Raw genomic sequence first — 8,461 nt, 5'->3', positions numbered from 1 at the left:
CCATCCGGCCTTCTCGCCCCCACCTCCCCATGATCATCTTCCCTCCCTCTAGCACAGCACCCTGATAGAGCTCTGGGGGCCTGGCTCCTCCCACTGGCTCCAGAAGTGGCATGTGATTCAGATCTGGCCAATCAGAGCAGCGGATTCTCCGGGCCCTAGTGATTGGTTCAGAGATGGGGAAATGACCCAATCAGAACCAACGAGAAGCAGTGAGTTTTGCTGGGGCTGCTGGGAAGGGAAGGGGCCGCCCACCAGGGGCAGTGACGCAAGGGAGGGTGGGCTGGCGTGCCAATGGGGGCGACGCAGACGAGAGGGAGCGACCTGGGGAGAGAGGCGTTGGGTCCTGGTGACGCGGATTGGACTCCTGGGTTGCAGGAGCCGAAGAATCCCTTTCTCTGAAGCCACTCCAGGGCCCTAAGGGACACGTGGGTGGAGTGGTGCTGGAATTCCGAGTCTCATTTAGAAAAGCATGCAGTTGTCATCGCCCCCGATCGACTGGCTTCTTGGAAAAGTCGCATTCAGTGTAACTCAACCAAAATGCATCAGGGACCTGCTTTCTCTGTGCGGTGTGAGTTCCACTGGCCCCTGCCTCACTGACGGGACCCTTTGGAGTTGCCGGATTTAGCAAACAAAAATATAGGACATCTCCTTAAATAGAAAGTTCAGGTAAACAACAAATACTTTTTATTTATTTATTTATTTTAATATAAGTATGTTTCATGAAATATTTGGGACATACTTATACTAAATAATTATTCACTGTGTTATCTGAACTTTGAAATTTAACTGCGCATTCTGTAGGTATTCTGGCAGATCTCCCCAGGCGTCCTGTGAAGTCGCCACGGATGGGTCTGTTTGCAGGAGGAGGGGGAGGAGGAGGCAGGCCCCCTGCCCCTGAGCTGTCTCTGGATGGAGTGGAAGCCTGGAGATGTGAGAGGGGACAGGGGAGGGGCTGAGCAAGGGAAGAGAACAGAGAGGAGTGGGGTCATTGAGGGTGGCAGCGGGGGGACCCTGAGGCCCAGCAGGGGAAGCACCCGCCTAATGGCAGGCAGTGAGCCTGCCCTGGCCATGACCCCCGTGAAGAGGAGGCTCTGCTCAAGGAATCCAGGTTTGCACCTCATGACCACCTCCCAGCCCCAGCTGGAGAAGAGCGGGCTCTTGACCCAAGGGCAGCCAATCCAGGGCCCAGCTATGGCTCAGTGAGAAGCCGAAGTGGCTGGAGCAGATGCCTTCTTAGGCTTAGAAATGAGGAGAGACGGGGGCAGTCGGTAGTAGGAACTGAAACTCCACGGAGATATGGAAAGAGACCAGGAAGAGGAGAGACCTGTGTGAAAGGGAGGGGCAAGGGAGGGAAGCTGTGTGAATGCAGAGGCGTTGACCAGAAGCTAAGCTCCAAACCAGGTCTCGGGGCTCCAGGTATGAGCTCCCTCTGACAAGCTCCCAGTTTAGTGGGAGACTTCAAGGAGGAGGATTTCAGCTTCTCCTGGCAAGTTGAGGAGGGCCTCCTGGAGGAGGTGGCCCTTGAGCAAGGCCATGAAGGATGAGTAGAAGTTTGCCAGGGAAGGAGGCAGGGAAGGCCTTGGAGATGAAGGCACTGAGAAGCAAGAGGTCTTGCTGTGCTCAGTGAGAGAGGAGGTTAGGTTAAAGGTAAGGACTTGGAAGTTACTGTTCTTTTGGGTGACATGTGGATAAGGCTGGCCAGGGAGAGTGCAGAGACAAGGATCACAGGCTGCTGCTTTGGGGGGCCAGATGAGATATGAGCGAGATCCGGTGGCCTTCTGGGTCTCCTTCTATTTCCCAGTTTTATAGGGGCAGGGATCCAATCATTGTTCCCTAATTAAAATAAACCCCATGTGAAATGATAAAGAGCAAACGTTCCCCATGGCCAACTGGGAAGCTCATAGTCTGCCTAAAGCAGAGGCCCTGGACACTGGTGACCCCCGAGAATCACCAGGGGTACCCTAATGACATAGGATTCCTGGACCCCCTCCCTGGGGACACTGACTTAACTGGTCCAGGGTGGGGCCCAGGCAGGGAAAGAGTTTAGCAGCAGCCCAGGTGCAGCTACTAACTTGAACCTGATTCAGGTCTGAAGTCCCGCCAGGCTGAGAACCACTGGCTCCAGAGGGATGCAGGCTGCTGCTTTGGAGGAATGGGTCATCCCAAAGCTTTTGGTTTTTCAAGAAGAGCCAGAAATCTGGAGTTATCTGTGAAATCTCCTTACTTTTAAGATATTGGCTCAACTTGAATAAAAGGCAGAGTTGGGGTGTATTTCCTGCGGACTATTCCGTGCTGCTTCTCCCCACACCAACTCTGTGAGGTGTTTGTCTCAGCTCTGCAGGTGAGGAAACAGGCCTGGAGCGGCCGTGTAACTCGCCCCAGGACACAGAGCTCGAAAGTGCCAGTCTGGCTCCAGAGGTCATGCTTTTGTCTGCACAGCCTATCTGCAGTCTGGATCGGGCCCCGGGGCCCAGCCGTTTGCAGCCTCTGGTTGGTAAGAGGAGAGGAGCCCAGCAGAGTCTTGGCTACCGTGAGAAAGGCGGCAGGAGCAGGCAGGGGTTGGGGAGATGCTCACTGGATGCGTGAAGTGCGGAGCCCTTTGCCACCTATAAGGGCCGCCAGCATCTCTGAAGCCCCACATGGCCCGGCCTGGGGAGGGGAGCCCGGCGGCTCTGCTTCCGACACAGCCCGGCAGGTCCAGGCTTGGGTCTCCATCAAGGGCCTTGCCGACCCTGGAGGCGCTGACTGGGCCCAGATGCTGCCGATAAATGGGCTCACGTGGTGGTGGGGTGGGGCGCGGGGGGGGGGGGGGTGGTGTGGCTGCCGGCTTTGTTTGTTGCGGTGACTCAGGGCAGGTCATCACAACTCAGGGGCTCCAGGTGAGGCCCTGGAGCTGTCTCTCTTTGGGGCAGATAGGACCCACCCAGGGAGCCCGGCTCACGTTGTCATCTGATAAGGTGCTGTTACCTTCCCGCAGGCTTTGAGGTTGGGGCCAGTGCGGTGTCTGGATATGGCAAGAGAAAGGATTTAGTCAGCCAGTGGGGTTGAGTAAGAGGGCAAGGTGGCCTTTTTCTGTGGGTCTGCTCCGTGGGCTGCATTGGGGTGTGTGTGTCTTTGTGTCTGGTTTCTTCATTTTTCACAGTTCCAAGGGGTCGTTGTTACCTCCATTTTACAGGTGAGGGAGTGGAGGCTCAGGGAGGTGACGTGACTTGGCCAAGGTTTCGTGGCTTGTAGTGGAGCTGGGACTGCGCTCAAGGTTGTTTCTGGTTGTTTACTGTCTCCAGGGATGTCCCGAGGCCCCTCCTCCAGACCTGTCAGGATCCCACTCCCTCGGGACCCCGAGGTCTTCCTGCCCCCTCCCCTTCCTCAGCAGGTCAGGCCTATGTGCACCTCCGTAGTGCACTTACGGGTCACAGGCAGCTTGGACAGACCCGTCCGAGAGATGACAAGTCTCCCCAGATGTGTGGGAGTTTCTACAAATCAGCTGCAGAGAGACTCAGGGCCGGCCCTTGTTAACACACCAACGAATCCTGTAACCAATCCGTGAGCACTTTAGTTGAGTTACAAATAAGAACACATCCACGTGCTGTTAATGAGCTGAAAAGCAGCGACTTACTTTGTTTTCCAACCTTAGTTTTAGCTTTGTAAAACGGGTTTGCAAATCAACATTGTTGTCTTTTCATCTCTGCTTAGAGCGCCCCTTGGCATCTGGGTCTGTGCCTTTGCCTGGCTCCCTCTGCTTGTATGTTCGGTCCTGTGGGGGTGGGCTGTGTCCCGATGAAGGTCCCACCAGGTGCAGGGTGTGCACCTGGGTGCTGGGGAATTTCCTAGAAGAACCGCTGTGGCCCAGGTAGTGTCCTGTTTCGTGAGCTGGGCTGAGTGGTAGGTGCCTGGAAACGGGGAGGGAGGAGGTGGTTACCCAGTCTTTAGTGAGAGGCCAGCTTGGCACCTTTGGGCCCTTCCCAGTTGGGCCCTACCTGGTCCAACCCCCTTCCGCCCTATCTCCTCCCCTGTCCTGACCGCCTTTCCTCTGGACCTATACCACTCAGCAATCTCGGCCTTTGCATGGCCATTTGCTCTCGTAGGATCCCTGTTCCTTGCTTGCAGGGATTACGTGTGTGAAAGAGCCCAGCATTGGGTTAAACATGTAACCAGGGCTTAAAAGCACACTTCCCTCCCTCTGTATGTGGAAGCATGGGCCTCCTGGCTCTAGCAGAACCCTAGGGTGACAGAATAAGCACGATACCAAGCCAGAGAAGCTTCTAGTGTGCCTACATGGAGAAAGCGATGTCTGAGGCCTTTTGCAGAGGTGGTTGGTTGGGTTTGACCGTCCAGGCCCCAAGAGCCCTGGGGCTCACCCCGTCCACACTTCGTCTGCTGTTTGCGTGAGGCCCCCCACCCCCCGCTTCCAGGTGTGGAACGTGTGACCCGCAGAAGCCAGCCTAGTCACCGTGTTCTGTCAGCCACAGGGACTGGGTCATTCCGAGTCGGAGGTGGGGGTTGACTCTGAGCTGAGGGTCGTTTGGCTGCTGGGACAGACGCAAGCCTCCTTCTCTGGGGCTTCAGTCTGCGCCTGCTTCTCCCAGCGGCCACCCACTGTGTCCTCCCCACAGCCTCCCCGTGGAAGCAAACCCAGTTGGATTCTGTTGCTGGCAACCCAGGAGCTCCAGGGGAGACCTCCCTCAGATCTGCAGATCTAGCCCATCTCCGAGGATAGAGGAGCTGAATGCCTCTTCCTCAGCAGCTGGACAGGAGGGGAGGGTAGTGCTGAAGGCGCCTGGAGGAAGGGGGTTGCCCCGTCTTGGCCTGGAGGGGACCCTGGGGTTGGCTAGTTCAGTCCTGGAGTGAACTTCTGGTGAGGAAAGCCTAAGCCAGGCAGCCTGGGCTTTGCTCAGAGGGGTCTCTCCCAGCCACAGACCATATCCTCTGTGCAGAGCTTGGGGTTAGGGGAGAGGTACGGGCCGGGAGGGGCTGCCCCTTCTAGACTGACACTATGTCCAGAACCACATTCCAGGTGCCCAAAAGTGAATCTGTGAGTGCTCCTACCAGAGCTGGTAAGACAGAAGAGCGAGGTGGGCACAGGCCTTGGTGCCCAGCCCTGCCCTTCCCAGGCGGCTGGAGAAGGGGAGTGGAAAGAATATTGCCTTGGAGCCACATGGATCTAGGTTTGGGTCTCCCTCCACCACTAATCCACAGTGAGAGACATCTCACCTCTCAGCCTCAGTTTGCTTGTCTGTTAGATGGGAATAATCCTACAGCTTCCTGGGACGGGGGTGAATCACATGAAACGTTCATATGATGCCAGGCACAAGCAAGGACTCCACCAACATTTGCTTTTCTTGTTGTGAAGAAGAGGAACCCCATTTCAGACCAAGCTGGGGACATTCCTTAAAGAGTTGGGTTTGGTTGTAATCGCAGTGTTGAGCTCATAGACCTTGGGCCACTGGCTGTGGGCTTCATCCTTGGGTGTCAGTTTGCTCATCTGTAAAATGGGGATAATCGAGTTGACCTGAGGTTTAAATGGCATCATTCTCAGAAAGTGCTTAGCACCAGGCCTGGCACGTAGTAGGTGCCCAGTAGACACCGGCTCCCTCCTTAACCACCTTCCCTGTTTGTCCTGAACATGAAGAGCAGGTGCTGTAGGGAGTAGAGAGGCATCAGAGCCTGACTCAAAGAACAGGCTCTGGCCCAGCCTTGGCACTCCGTGGCTGGGCTTGCTTTGTGTGAGATCCTGACTTCTGGGTCTCAGTCTACTTCTTATCTGCTAAATGACCTTGGACTTGGTGGTCCTGCTTCTGCCTCTAAAATTCCATTCTGTGAAAACAGAAACATTGCTCCTTAAGTAAAGGGCTGAAGGCAGCTAGCTGCTCCTTGCTGGGGTTGGGGCTGTCGCTATAGGAGCCTGCACTTTTGCTGTGCAAGACCTTATGAGAGGTCCCTTTTGGCTATGAAAGGGGAAGGTCCCACGTCGCACTGCCGTCGGGCCTCGTCTGGAAGGAGGTCATCGCGCAGTGAAGGACGTGGCGCTGTGGAAGGAGGAACGGGAGTTTGGAAGCTCTTTCTTGGCCGCTGCGTGGACACTTTGGGAGGCCCTGGACTGGGAACACAGTGGACATGGAACAGGGGGTTCCTCAGTAGAGGGGGGCTTAGAAGTATGAGGACAGCCAGAGCCAGGGAGTGGGCTGGCAGGGAGGGCCTTGGAATGTTCTGGACAGTAAGTGCAACATTCATTTTGATGGTGCTAGGTTTCGAACCCTCTCCTCTCCCCGAAACTTCAGTGAGGTCTACGGCTCACAGAGCCTCCAGTCTGTGGGACTCTGGGGATGAGGCAGTCTGGGCAGAGGCTGCACTCAGGCGCAGTGGAGGGCTGGCAGACAGCAGCATGTGGTGGAGACATGCTTCTGGCCAAGAGCAGAACTAGGAGGTGGGAGCTGTAGCCTCCTAGGGAGTCAGAAATACCCAGAAGGGCACTGGGCTGCCCACGGTCTGAGGCGTGGGGTTTGGGACGATCATATTCTGGAAGTAAGGCCATGATGATCCTGGAGGACATGGAGCCATTGGGGTTATGTTTGTACGATCGTAATGATCCAAATCATAATGTTTGTACGATTTAGATTGGCAGAGAGGAACGAGCATCCCCCCTTGGGTGGAGGTGGCAGGTGGTGTGACCCGCGCCTGGACATAACGAGCAAGAGTGTAGAGGGGAGACTTGTGGGTGGTGCTGCGGCCGAGGGCAGTGGGTTTGGGTTGCAAAGGACCTGGAGGGTGTGTAAGAACCCGACTTCTTCTTTATGTGATGGGGAGCCATGGAGGACTTCAGAGTTGGGGAGAGACAAGGAGCAGCCTGGCTGGGGAAGGTGGCCCCAGCGGCATGTAGTGGACAGATGGGGATGGGCTGGAGGCAGGCAGGGAGGGGCAAGGAGCGCTTGGGGTCGAGGACAGTTCATTCTAGGGGTTTCTTGTGGCCACATCAGTGTAAGCGGGGAAGCAAGTTTGGATGCAGTGCAGGCCCTGGTGAGAGAGGGCACCTGGGTCACAGTCCTAGAGGCGGCCTGCTGTAGTCACCGACTTCCTCCAGCCTCTGGCTTTTTGGTGACTTTGCCCCTCTGAGGACCCAACACAGACTTGGGATTTTTAAAGTTCTGTCATCTCAGAGGTGACTCAGGGAAAAGGGCAGGCCAGGGGAAGGGATCTCTCACCCCTACAACTTTTAGGTTGTTTCCAGATCTTCAAGGGCCACAGCTAGGGTCCAGCAACCACACCAGCTGTTCTCATTTTCCAGATGGAGAATCGGAGGCCTAGAGAGTGAAGGGAACTTTGCTGGTTTGAGTGGCCAGAGCAGCGGCCTGGGTCCTGTTCAAACTGAGTCACTCCGTGTGACTGTGGGTGAGTCTCTTCTCTCTGGGCCTCTGTCTTCTCATCTGTGAAATGGCATAACCAAGTCTGCCCAACGCATTCCATTTCCTCTCATCCTCTTACTTCCTTGCTTCCTTCCCCTCACCATTGACCCCGTCCCTGCCCAGGCCTTTGGTCCTGTGTACGGGTCCCAGATGTCTTTAGGGCTCACAGATGTTCCCCCCACCTGCTCTGCCTGACATGGGCTCCCCAACACTTCTGGGACCCTGCTTCTCTTGGGGACACTCCTTTGTGAGCCTGTCACCTTCTGTCAGGCTGGGGTCCTCCTTATTCTGCCCCCACCACCCCGCCTGCCACCCTCCACATTCCCTGGGGACTTGGCTCACACTGTTCCCTCCACCCCACGCTCCCTCATCTCTTCAGCTGCCCGCAGCCTTTGCCTCCCTGGGCCTTGCTGCTCAGGACTGCCCGCTCTGGAACCCTAACTCCGAGCCCTCTGCCCCTACGGGGACCACTTCCCACCCTCCTGGACCCCGCCCAGAGACCCTCAGTGCTCTGCTGAGCACTCCCTTTCCCTCTGCCAGGGCTGCCTCTGTCCCAGAGCCCCAGTCCCCATCACCCACCTTCCTCTCCACTGCTTGCTCACTGGAGTGTTGCTGAGGGAGGTTACTACCCAGTGGGCCACAGCTGCTCCTGATCCAAGGTTTCCAGCCCCAGGGGGCCCCCAGCACTCCCTTCAAGCCCTTTTATTATGGTGGGCAGTCTCCTTTCCCATCGCTACCCTCCTTGGCCCCCCAGAGCTGTATCCAAGCCCCTCCCCCCACATCCCCAGGGTCTTCCTCTTGGTGACTCTGCCCACTGCCTCCTCTTCAAAGACTGAGGCCCTGGTTGGGAACATCCTTGGTTTCCCACCCCAAATACCCAGCCCTGTCATGCCATCCTCTGTCCTCTGGTCCCCAGGTGGAGGCCACCTGTGTCATGTCTGGTGTGTGACCAGCTTCTCCCTCCCCTTTCTCTGCTGGACCCTTGTTATGTCCCGAACCTTCACTAATCCCCATTCTCTCTGTCCTCTCCACTCCCTTCTCCGGGCCCACCATGCCTGGTC

The 8,461-nt window shown here is 56.5% G+C and overlaps 1 long non-coding RNA gene across 1 annotated transcript in view; it reads left to right on the top strand.

Moving 5' to 3' along the window:
* The first annotated feature begins 497 nt into the window (after positions 1-497).
* The window catches only part of LOC116567483, a 32,872-nt gene continuing 24,908 nt past the window's right edge, over positions 498-8,461 (top strand). Inside the window, exons 1-2 of the long non-coding RNA XR_004276229.1 lie at positions 498-666; positions 2,334-2,494. This is a non-coding gene — a long non-coding RNA (uncharacterized LOC116567483). The remainder of the gene's footprint in view (positions 667-2,333; positions 2,495-8,461) is intronic.

The sequence above is a fragment of the Mustela erminea genome, chromosome 10 (genome assembly GCF_009829155.1).
Source record: "Mustela erminea isolate mMusErm1 chromosome 10, mMusErm1.Pri, whole genome shotgun sequence".
In the NCBI taxonomy this organism is placed as follows: domain Eukaryota; kingdom Metazoa; phylum Chordata; class Mammalia; order Carnivora; family Mustelidae; genus Mustela; species Mustela erminea.
The sequence above is the reverse complement of the archived record's forward strand: the minus strand, read 5'-3'. Positions and strand labels throughout refer to the sequence as shown.